This window comes from Littorina saxatilis, linkage group LG9 (assembly GCF_037325665.1).
Source record: "Littorina saxatilis isolate snail1 linkage group LG9, US_GU_Lsax_2.0, whole genome shotgun sequence".
Taxonomy (NCBI): Eukaryota; Metazoa; Mollusca; class Gastropoda; order Littorinimorpha; family Littorinidae; genus Littorina; species Littorina saxatilis.
The window spans coordinates 67,200,302-67,212,801 of NC_090253.1; the positions used below are offsets into that span (position 1 = coordinate 67,200,302).

General features: G+C 41.2%; 1 protein-coding gene across 1 annotated transcript in view; it reads right to left on the reverse strand.

Annotated features, from left to right (window-relative positions):
• Nucleotides 1-12,500, reverse strand: part of LOC138976896 (beta-1,3-galactosyl-O-glycosyl-glycoprotein beta-1,6-N-acetylglucosaminyltransferase-like) — a 55,288-nt gene that overhangs the window by 40,461 nt on the left and 2,327 nt on the right. The gene's annotated exons all lie outside the window — the stretch shown is intronic.

Genomic DNA, 12,500 nt, shown 5'->3' on the forward strand with positions numbered 1-12,500 from the left:
TTTGATTTTTCTGACGTCATTTGGGATAACTGTTCTGACAGATTAGCTACTTTATTAGAAAACTTGCATCTTGATGCCATAAGAACCATTATAGGTGCAGTTCGTGGCACGAGTCACCAAAAATTGTACGATGAATCAGGATTTACAACACTGAAGGAGAGGCGAAAAAGACACAAATTGATTTTGTATTTCAAATTAGTTAATGCACGCGTGCCACCATACTTACTAGAACGTCTGCCTCCTCTCGTTGCTTCTGTGAACCCTTACCATAGACGAAGACCACTTGACAGACAGACTCCCCACTCTCGAACTGAATTGTATAAAAAGTCATTTTTTCTGTCTTCGACTTCCCTGTGGAATGAGCTTCCAGATACTGTAAAACAACTTGATTCTATTGGGTTATTTAAAAAACGTATTAGTTCTGATGATTCTGTTGTTCCCTCGTATAGATACACATCTGATCGAAAATCAGAAATTATCCATTGCAGACTGAGATTGAGGATCAGCAATCTAAATAGTGATCTATTTGACAGACATTTAATTCCCGACCCGTCATGCACTTGTGGTTATCGTGTTGAAAATGCGGAGCACTATATTTTTCATTGCCCCTTATCTCTTCAAATACGTGAAGTCACCTTGTCAACACTGCCCAACTATGATTTGCTAACCGCTGATGATTTTCTGTATGGCAATAGAGACAAGTCAGACAGCGAAAATGCATTGATATTTGACCAGTTATTCAGGTTTATCTTATTAAGCAAACGTTTTGAATAATGAATGCATTCATCTCATCCATGTTCGAAACGACCATGTGCAGTACTGTTTACATTTCCTTGTTCTGGTAGTATTCTATTTTCAACCATGTGGAAGTCATTGTATGCGTGTGTGTGCGAGTGAGTGTGCGAGCGCGTGTGAGTACTGTTGTTAGTTTAGCATTGGTTTTTTTTTCTTTTTTTCTCTTTTATTGTACATGTTTGTCTACCATAATTTACCATTATTATTTTGACATTATTTCAAATTTGTTATATTAAAATCGTCCGCCAAATTTCATTTGCTTTTAAGAGTACGCTTATAAGCCTAGCTTGTTGTGCTCCATGTTCCTTATTTCATGTATGCGGTAATAGTACCAATGGAATTTATTGAATAAACTTGTTTAAACCAACATTGAAATGTACATGTATGTCAATATAATACAAAGGAAAAGAAAAGTCGACTCGCACACACACGCGCACCGCATGCCTGCACTCAATAAAACAAACACACACACACACACACACACACACACACACACACACACAAAAAAACACACACACACACACTCAAACACACACACACTCACTCACTCACTCACACACACACACACACACACACACACACATATGCACACACACATATGCACACACACACACACACACACACTCACACACACACACAGACATAATACGCACGCACACACACATACACACGCAGACACACACACACACACACGCACACACACACACACACACACACACACACACACACACAACAACAACCTTATCATCATGATCATCGTCGACATCATTATCATCATCAACAAAATATATAGAGGTCAGTGATTGCAATGAGAGAGAGAGAGAGAGAGAGAGAGAGAAAGAGTGAGAGAGAGAGACAGACAGAGAGAGATAAGACAAGACAAGACAAGACAAGAGAGAGAAAGAGAGAGAGGCAGAGAGAGAGAGAGAGAGAGGCAGAGAGAGAGAGGAGGCAGAGAGAGAGAGAGAGAGAGACAAGACAAGACAAGAAAGAGAAAGAGAGAAAGGGAGAGAGAGAGAGATAGAGAGAGACAGAGAGAGACAGAGAGAGAGAGAGAGAGAGACAAGACAAGACAAGACAAGAGAGAGACAGACAGAGAGAGACAGAGACAGACAGAGAGAGATAGACACAGAGAGAGAGAGAGACAGAGACAGAGACACAGAGAGAGAAAGAGAGAGAGACAGAGAGAGACACAGAGAGAGAGAGAGAGAGAGAGAGAGAGAGAGAGACAAGACAAGACAAGACAAGACAAGAGAGAAAGAGAGAGAGGCAGAGAGAGAGAGAGATAGAGAGAGAGATATATAGAGAGAGAGACAGAGAGAGAACGAGAGACGAGACAAGACAAGAGAGAGAGAGAGAGAGAGAGAGGGAGAGAGAAAGAGTTAGGGTTAGAGACAAACAGAGAGAGACAGACAGAGAGAGATAGAGAGAGACAGAGAGAGAGAGAGAACGAGAGAGAGAGAGAGACAAGACAAGACAGGACAAGAGAGAGACAGAGAGAGAGAGCTGTGATACATAATCCAACATGTATCTAAACGTCAATAAAATCCATATGGCCACGAAAGTTGGGACTGGAAAGAGTTTGCTTAGCGAGGGTGGGGACTAGAAGAGGGGTTAACGTCCTTAGGTGACAAGAGGCCGAATAAGAACCCGGGGGAGTAATCCCCCTTTGATACGACTTCAACCGCCACCTAGCCTGTCGGAGGTAATGAAATTTGGCCAACACTTGCCCGGCAAGGCTGGGCTTGTCTGCCGCTCATTTCATTGCTTGGGGAAAGACTCGCCTCGGACTCGTGAGATCCATCGCTCCGAGTGGATACAAACTTTGTGCCGTGCCACCAAACTTTGCCTGAAAGTGAAAGGGTCTAAACACCGCCACTCCTGCCGTCACTAATGGGCAAAGCCTTCTACGCGGGTTGATCCGAAAGTGTTACTATTTCTTTGTCGAAAGAAGCTGAAGGTTAGAATGATTCCTGCGGCACCACAATCCTTCGGAACAACTTTCAACATGCCAGCAAATGCTATGCACGTGACACAAAGCCTTCTACGTGGGTACCCCCCCGCGGGTTAGGGGGAGTCCCATATTGGTTGGGACTAGAAAGAATTTACCCGATGCTACCCAGCATGTCGTAAGAGGCGACTAACGGTTCTGTTTCTTCTCTTCTTTTGTCTTATTTCTGCCTTACCAGTCCTTTCACCTATATTTCCTTCCAAGAAAACTCTCCCTACTATTCCCTGCAGTTTTCCAATTCTTTTCTTGTTGTCTTATTTCTACCTGACTGGATCCATCACCTTTATTTCACTTACCAAAAGTCTTCTTTTCCACATCCTTATTTCTCTGCACCCCGCATGTCGTATGAGGCGACTAACGGATTCTGTTTCTCCTTTGACCCTTGTTAAGTGGTTCTTGTATAGAATATAGTCAATGTTTGTAAAGATTTTAGTCAAGCAGTATGTAAGAAATGTTTAGTCCTTTGTACTGGAAACTTGCATTCTCCCAGTAAGGTCATATATTGTACTACGTTGCAAGCCCCTGGAGCAATTTTTTGATTAGTGCTTTTGTGAACAAGAAACACTTAACAAGTGGCTCTATCCCATCTCCCCCCTTTCCCCTATCCCATCTCCCCCTTTCCCTCGTCGCGATAAAACCTTCGTGGTTGAAAACGACGTTAAACACCAAATAAAGAAAGAAAGTTCTACGTGGGTTGATCCAAGAGAGCTTTTGGTCGGGTTTCTTTACTTGTCGAAAGAAGCTCAAGTTTAGAATCATGCCTGTGTTGTGGCAAATCTTTCCAACAACTTGCCGGCACTCCGGCAATACCATTGTCGTTACACAAAGCCTTGTATGCGTGTAGATCCACAAGTGTTGTTAGTTGGGGCCGCTTGTCAAAAGTGTTGTCAATTTAGTTGCTATTTCTTACCTAGATAAGGCAGAGATCAACATCTAACACAAAATAGATCTCCAACACGTCCATCTTTATAGTGCAAACGGAACCGACTACAGCAAAGTTGTTATGTTTGACGTCACCAATTCATACAAGAATTGGAATGAACTCCCCAGAGAGCCACCATACACATGTAAATGGTAATGTTCTGACAGCAGTGCAGCAAACACTGACAGGAAGAATGCATTGCTGTGCACGTGCTGGCAAAGTTATGTTTGACGTCACCAAGTCATACAAGAATTGGAATGAACTCCCCAGAGAGCCACCATACACATGTAAATGGTAATGTTCTGACAGCAGTGCAGCAAACACTGACAGGAACAATGCATTGCTGTGCACGTGCTGGCAAAGTTATGCATAAGGCATGAAGGTCGAGTTAGGGAACCAGAGCATGCCTGTGCACGTGCTGGCAAAGTTATGCATAAGGCATGAAGGTCGAGTTAGGGAACCAGAGCATGCCTGTGCACGTGCTGGCAAAGTTATGCATAAGGCATGAAGGTCGAGTTAGGGAACCAGAGCATGCCTGTGCACGTGCTGGCAAAGTTATGCATAAGGCATGAAGGTCGAGTTAGGGAACCAGAGCATGCCTGTGCACGTGCTGGCAAAGTTATGCATAAGGCATGAAGGTCGAGTTAGGGAACCAGAGCATGCCTGTGCACGTGCTGGCAAAGTTATGCATAAGGCATGAAGGTCGAGTTAGGGAACCAGAGCATGCCTGGAAATGACAACTGTGACACTCAAAGCGCGCAAAATGTCACCGTAAAAGTTCGTTCAATAATTACGTGCACGTGGCTTTGCGACAACGTCAAAGAATGGACACAGATGAACTGTCATGATCTATCGACGGCCCCCAACAGAACAGCCTGGACAAGGGTTGCTGCCTCCAACAGAACAGCCTGGACAAGGGTTGCTGCCTCTCCTGGCCTCACGTCCCCATGGCGACTGTCCCAGTCAGGGGACTGATAATGATGATGATGATGATGATGATGATGATGATGATGATGAGGATGATGAGGATGATAACGATGACAACGACGATGGTGATGAAGGTATAGTCAAGTCTTTGAGTTCAATGTTGCTGTACATTGCCGAAAGTAGACTATCTGTACGTTAAATGTTGGCACACATTCTCTGTTCCTCATGCGAAATGTTTCAAGGCTGACCCTGTCAGTGAGAGCTGGCTGGGTGTTAGGGGCGGCCAGTGTAGACGTGTGCTAGACAGACCAATGAAGAGCCGTTTGATCGCTGTCTGTAGGGAGTTGTTCAGACGGCAGCAAACGGCGACCGCTCCAGAACAACCGCCTACCTACAAGTTACAACGGCCCAGCAAGTCTCTTTTAGAGAGAGAGAGAGAGAGAGAGAGAGAGAGAGAGAGAGAGAGAGAGAGAGAGAGAGAGAGAGAGAGAGAGAGAGAGAGAGAGAGAGAGAGAGAGAGAGAGAGAGAGAGAGAGAGAGAGAGAGAGAGAGAGATTTTTTGCAGCGTCTCATGTGACGTCACAAAACACACAACGAAGACGATAGTCTGACATTAGAGAGATTAAGTGTACAGTTTTAGTGGTAGTAGTAGTGGTTAACTTAAGGAAAATAATTATATGTATCATTACGCATTCCGCTTACCATAACGAAACCGACAACGGTGTCTTGGCCCGTGCGTTTAGTTTCACTTTCGTTAACGTGATGGGAGGGAAGACAACTGTTGCAATAATTCGAAAGAGTAGCGTCAAGGACACAGCCGAAAACAAGAACAAAAGAAACAATTATTGCAATGTTGTTTGTATTGATGCATCTTAATGTTTCTGTGATACATTTTAACCACTCAATTGTTTTGTGTTATTTGTATTGACACATCTTAATGTTTCTGTGATACATTTTAACCACTCAATTGTTTTGTGTTATTTGTATTGACACATCTTAATGTTTCTGTGATACATTTTAACCACTCAATTGTTTTGTGTTATTTTCTACTTTCAGCAATGATTTTTTTTTTAATTTGCCAAGCACATCATTGTGGGGCTTTTAATTAAAAAAAAAATCAAGCATCCGTCTACAACGTATCATCATTCATCCTTCAACATTTACACAACACTGAAATATCTCAACGCTAATTCATATCCTAACATAACATTTAAATCAATAGGCCTACCATATCTACACTTACTGAAACACAATTTTTTAAATGAGCAAAATATGATTAATAATTTTGTTTATGGGGGTTTGCACTTCTGGAGAATAACCAAACAATACATCTTTTTCTGTTAATATAATATTTTCTCCCGTATTAACAAATATACATCTACTAACATTTTCCCAAAACAATTTCATTTTGCTACATTTCCAAAAGAAGTGTTCAATATAATCCATTTCATTACAAAGACTGCATAAACTATTTTCTTTTAACTTCATTTTATGCAATAAAATATTTGTGGGATAAATATTATGTAAAATTTTCCATTGGAGTAACTTTAATCTTTCTTCGCTTGTACATGCACTTGCCAGGACCCAATACTTTTCGTCAATGCAAATGTTATATTTGTGGGACCAAACTTTTACAGAGCAGGGTTCACTGGCTTTGGATTGCGTTAATATTGCACCAAACTTCTTCGGGGAAGGGTTATTTAGCATGCCCTGAAAACAAGTCGCCGGAGGCTCGTCACCCGCGTCTTCTTTAACTGTGTTGTCTCGCAGTGCTCGCGCGCAGAGGGCCGTGTGCAAAGCGTTGTACTCAAACAGCCTTGTGGCGCTATATCCGACAATGGCACAAATATGTTCAAATGACACAATATGTTCGTCTATCCATACATCACGTACACAATTCACCCCGGCTTCAATCCATTTATCAAAACACAACACATTCTTTCTAAAATGATATCTGCATTATTCCACAAACATTGATCAAAAATACTTTCTTTTTGAACAGGAAATAAATATCTGTTCTCAATCCATATTTTTAAAACTTGTTGCCAAAATTTTGATTTAACTCTGGTCAAACCAATAAACTGTTTCGGTTTGGCAGTTGATTTAAAGCAACACAGCTGGCTTTCTTTCTTTCTTTATTTGGTGTTTAACGTCGTTTTCAACCACGAAGATTATATCGCGACGGGGAAAGGGGGGAGATGGGATAGAGCCACTTGTCACTCATTGTTTCTTGTTCACAAAAGCACTAATCCAGGGGCTTGCAACGTAGTACAATGTATTACCTTACTGGGAGAATGCAAGTTTCCAGTACAAAGGACTTAACATTTCTTACATACTGCTTGACTAAAATCTTTACAAAAATTGACTATATTCTATACAAGAAACACTTAACAAGGGTAAAAAGAGAAACAGAATCCGTTAGTCGCCTCTTACGACATACTGGGGAGCATCGGGTAAATTCTTCCCCCTAACCCGCGGGGGGTACACAGCTGGCTTCCAAGAACCTCATAATAATGTCTTGGAATCAATTGCCAATTTGCAAAATCTGTTTGTTGTAACCTGGCTGCCCAACATAACAAAAAGGATGTTTGCATATCATGCATATTTATCATGTTAATACCGCCTATTTCTATTTTATTACATACAACTGTTCGTTTCACCTTTTCAAAAGCTTTACTATTTAAGTACTTCCGTTTCCACACAAATTTAAAAAGGATAGTATTCAATCTATCAAGCACTTTTGTCGGTGCAGAGAGTGCCTGCAAAACATATACAAACTGGGATATCAAAAAAGGGTTAATTATATGTAGCCAAGTGGCGTACCCCGTCTCTTTGTGTGTGTTATCTCCTGCCCGACCCAGTTGCCTCCCCTGTCTATAGCTATTCCCCCTGTGTGTGTGTGCTAGTCACATTGGGTTTACGTTTAAATAATGCCCTTTGTGCTAGGAAATCCCTAACTTAAAATGGTGAGAAGCAGCGGAGTAACCTCTAACCATCAGTGCCTAATGAGTGACTAAATAATACCTGGTTGTCTTTGTGCATTGTACTTTATTGTGTGTTTACTATCGTAGGGTAGACTCTTGACCGGATTCATTTCTAATCTAGGTGGTAAGATCCCATAACTTTCCCGGCCCCGTTTAGCTAGTATTACGCATCAGCTTGTAACTGCTTGTAATCTAATGAGCCTTATCCGGTGTGTAATGCAGACAGGGCTCTCTTCACCCTTTAGCTAGTATTACGCATCAGCTTGTAACTGCTTGTAATCTAATGAGCCTTATCCGGTGTGTAATGCAGACAGGGCTCTCTTCACCCTTTAGCTAGTATTATGTATCAGCTTGTAACTGCTCGTAATATTTCCGGTGTGTAACGCAGACAGGCCTCTCTGCATCTTTAACGATCCCTTTCATTGGGCAGGCATTTTAAGTACACCACCCCCCGTTGGCTTACACAGGGTAGCCTCCCTATTGGCTTATCGCCACAGGAAATCGGAAGTGACCACTGTCGTTAAAAGAGCGAGCATAGAGTAGAACAGACAATGCGATTTGTGATAGTGAGCTGTGCGGTGCTCCTTTGTTGACGTGAAAGGTCGAAGCGCTGCCCAAATTTGTCCCGAAGTTTGTAAGCCGTCGATCGCGACTTGTGTTAAATTCCGAGACCTGTCTCTTTGTGTTTCGCGATTTAGCGTCAGCAGCAGATTTTGTGTTTAGGTTTCAAGTGTGCTCACTGAGGAGAATCTGTAAGTAACTAAATGCTTTATTCATTCCTTATGCTTTATTCTTATGTTTCATTTGATGCTATGATGTTTGCATGTATATGTACATTTGACGCTGAAATTGAGCGTTAATAACTTCTATTTGATGACCAGTTGTTCTAAAGTTGTTTTAGAGTCTTGTGAATTAAAGACTCGTAAGAATCAAGTAAGGCAGACTCGTTCTCATACGTTTCGTTTTCGCTGAGAAAAAGCCTGTCTCGCAATATTTTATGTCGAGAAGACCCATGTGTATCGTTGCGATCTTTTCCCCATTTTCATCACATATTATTTCTGGAGATCAGTAGAGTCTGAGTAGTAGTTGGTTAAAAGTCCAAAGTTAAGCCCTCAGTGCCATTGGCCCGTAAAGCTACCTATTTACGATTTAGGCGCAGAAACCCCTACAATTGATGAACGGGAATTAGGGTTGATACATATATTTTGGGTTGGTTGGTTTTTGGGGTTTAATGTCTCTTCAGCAGATGCTAGCTGCTATTCGAGACCGCATATATTTTGGGTAATGAACTCGATGAGAAAAGCCTGTTACAATATTTTATGTCGAGTAGACCTATGTTAGATCTCCTTTTTACAAGGACAGTTTTATAACGATGAAGTCCGGTAAGGTAAGTCGAACCTTTCTCAGATTTCGGTTTTCGATGAGAAGGGATTTGAATACTTTGCTGGACGGAATTCTGCTTCGTAGCCAGTTTGTTGAGGAACAAAGAGGTTCAGCTGAGTTTTCGCTTCGCTGAGGATCGTTCTTTGTTTCCAGCACTGTAACCGTAACTTTGTATAGGCGGAGTGTACAAGCAACATGACATGCTTTATGAAGTTTCGTGATGCATTACTTTTTATGTGTTTTATCATGTTGCTGCATCTCAAGCCGTATGTCGTTGACGGTTAACTGGCTGATCTAAGATTGTAGTGCCCGCCATTTTGACCGGCGTCCCCCGTGTAATGACAGAGTGGCCCCCCCTTCCCCTATTTTCCCTCTGTTCGGTGTGTCCCTTTTCCCCGCCAGTTCAATGGGCTTTGCTTGGGGAAAACACACATACACATTTTGTACACATGTACATGGCTTACCTTCCCTGCTCATTTCCCCAGTTAAGAATTTATTCAATCAACAGCCATTGCCGGATAACATCTGAGGCTAGTTTAGGCTACTACAAGTTGTACTTGTTCAGACCTTAAGCAACCTGTGTGTTGGTTGGTATTCAGACTAGATGTGTTAGTCTGATTCTCATTCTCTCTCCCTGTCTTTTGTCTGGCTTTGTGTGAGCCAGTTATGTTATGTATTCTCTCCTGTGTCACTCTACTGGTTCTACTCTGTTTGTCACATGCTTTAATATTTTCATACTCTGATACTTTTGCTAGTCTTCGTCATTTGTATTACCCTTTTACCTGTACATAATCATGTGAGTTTTGATTAACATTCCTTTGATGAATTCAGGCATAATAATGATAGTGATCTTCTGAGTTAAGATCTCAGACAATAGGAAGATACTGTCTACAGGCTGATGCATATTTTAACTATCAATTCCCATGTTGCACTTTAAAGGCGCTTGCCTGCAGAAGAACTTTGCGACTGATGAAAACCTAACATTTTGTGCAGTCGCATAGGTGCATAACAGACTTTTAATCTAAAGCGATATGATTTAGTCACGCTTCCCTGTAAAGTAATAGACTGTTGTCTAACGCTTCAATTTGAAGCATGGGAGCGCTCGCTTACCCCATGCCTGAGTTATCTTTCTTATTCTTGTCGTTATTATTCAACTCGATGAAGATGTGTCTTCATGGCGATGAACATGCTTGATAATAACAATTATTATGCAGTTGGTTAATTTATGTAAAGCATTTTCCTATGCAAGGCTTAGGCCTAAGGGAAGATGTTGGTTACTTCCCTTGACATTAGCTGTTGTGGAGTTGTTTAACTCACTGTGGATTCTCTTTCAGAGAATGCTGTGTCTGCAGGATTTTGGCTGTATTGTTACTTGTCTATATTTGTCATGATTATTTTGTACAATGTTACATTCATTGATTTATGCTTTGTATTATGTCATGTGTGACTTAGAAGGCATGTTGTTTATAATTGTATTTTCTTTTCTTTTTAGTGCCTTCTTCTTTACACTGCTTTCTGGTTTACACCAGAAATTCTGGTCTTATATATATATATATATATATATTGTTTCTGGATTACTTTCTGGTTTAATTGCTACCAGAATTATAACCTTTCTGGATTACATTGTTTCTGGTTGCTACCAGAATAATATTGCCTTTTTAATTATACTGCTTTCTGGTTGCTACCAGAATAATATTGCCTTTTTAATTATACTGCTTTCTGGTTTGCAACAGAAGTACATATTGTTTCTGGTTTTACACTAAATACATATTTTCTGGTTCTGTTATTGTTTCTAGCTGATTCTGGTACTGGTAGATATCAGAATTCATAATTGGTATTTCTGGTTATATGTAAGCATTGCTATTTCCTATATTAGGGTTCTGTTATTGTTTCTAATTTATAACTTATAGCATTGTTTCTAGTTGCTACCAAATTTAGCTAAACTGTTTTGGAATATTTGTGATTTAGATAAGCTACCTGAGTGGTTATTCTTAGTTACATTTTCCTTCAATAAAAGATAAGTTAAGATAAGTTAAAGCAACCTCTGTCTTCGGTGTCTTAATTGTATGCTCCTCTGCCTGTGCTATATATCCTTGTCCTTACACCCGACCTTCCCACATATACACAATTGTTGAATAGGCGCATGCAGAACGTTCGACGTGTACAGAATCTTCAGAAAGTGAATTCGCTGGAAGAGACGTGTTTGTGTGCATCTTTCTCAGTCTGCAGATTCACTCATTCCGATTCATTTCTTTGGCTGAGAATTTAGTGCATTAAACCTGGAATAAATCCCACATGAAACTGACATTTGTAGCCTTAAGTTGTTCAGTAACATACTGGTTATAAAGAAATGTATGATTAAACATGCGCTCGTTGAGTTTCCACGATAACATTCAGGGCTCGTTATTTCTGTCCATTTAACCACCGCTCGTTAGCAGATCAAAGGGAGCAAACGTAAACTTTGACCCTTAACCTTTGAACTGCACAAAAAACGCTGACGTCACCACATAAAAAAGTACCGATAACCACTAACACTAACACTCACACTGTACACTTAACCAGTCTATTTTGTTTCTATTCTCAGAGAAATGTTAAAACTTGACTGGGCTACCAAAAATAACAAATAAAGCCAATTAACCAACTAACCAACAAACGAAGCACACACAAAAAAACCAAAAAAACACCAATAAGAAGAACATTTCTTTGAAGTAAGACAGTTGGGAAAAAAGTGACGTCAATGTTTGTAATGAGGTCTTTTAGAATGACGTCACCCTGATTCCCAAGACACAGAACGTCTTTCTCAGTGTCTGCAAGCCACAGCGACACATGGCGTCGAGGGAGGCAAGAAGAGGGAGGCAAGAAGATGGAGCTTTCCAGTCATGTATTGATTGAACACCTAATGGATATTGACAGGGTGGGCGGGGTTTTCCGGTCAGCCATGTATTGATTGAACACCTAATGGATATTGACAGGGTGGGCGGGGTTTTCCGGTCAGCCATGTATTGATTGAACACCTAATGGATATTGACAGGGTGGGCGGGGTTTTCCGGTCAGCCATGTATTGATTGAACACCTAATGGATATTGACAGGGTGGGCGGGGTTTTCCGGTCAGCCATGTATTGATTGAACACCTAATGGATATTGACAGGGTGGGCGGGGTTTTCCGGTCAGCCATGTATTGATTGAACACCTAATGGATATTGACAGGGTGGGCGGGGTTTTCTGGTCATATTGCATATGTACGTCACAAGCAGTTAGTGTGATGGTAGGTAATGTCTCGTTCTCGAATTAAAAATGTCTATAAAGAAAGTCTGAATAATGTTTGGGTTTAGAGACAGGGGTTGTTTGGTATGTTTCTTGTTCTCTGCTTCTTCGTGCGATAATTGAATTCGAAAAGGCATTTCTCTTCTCTGCCGTATTGCTTTAGGGGATGGTGGTGGTGGACTGTTTGTGTGCGGGGAGGGGGCGGTGTTGGGA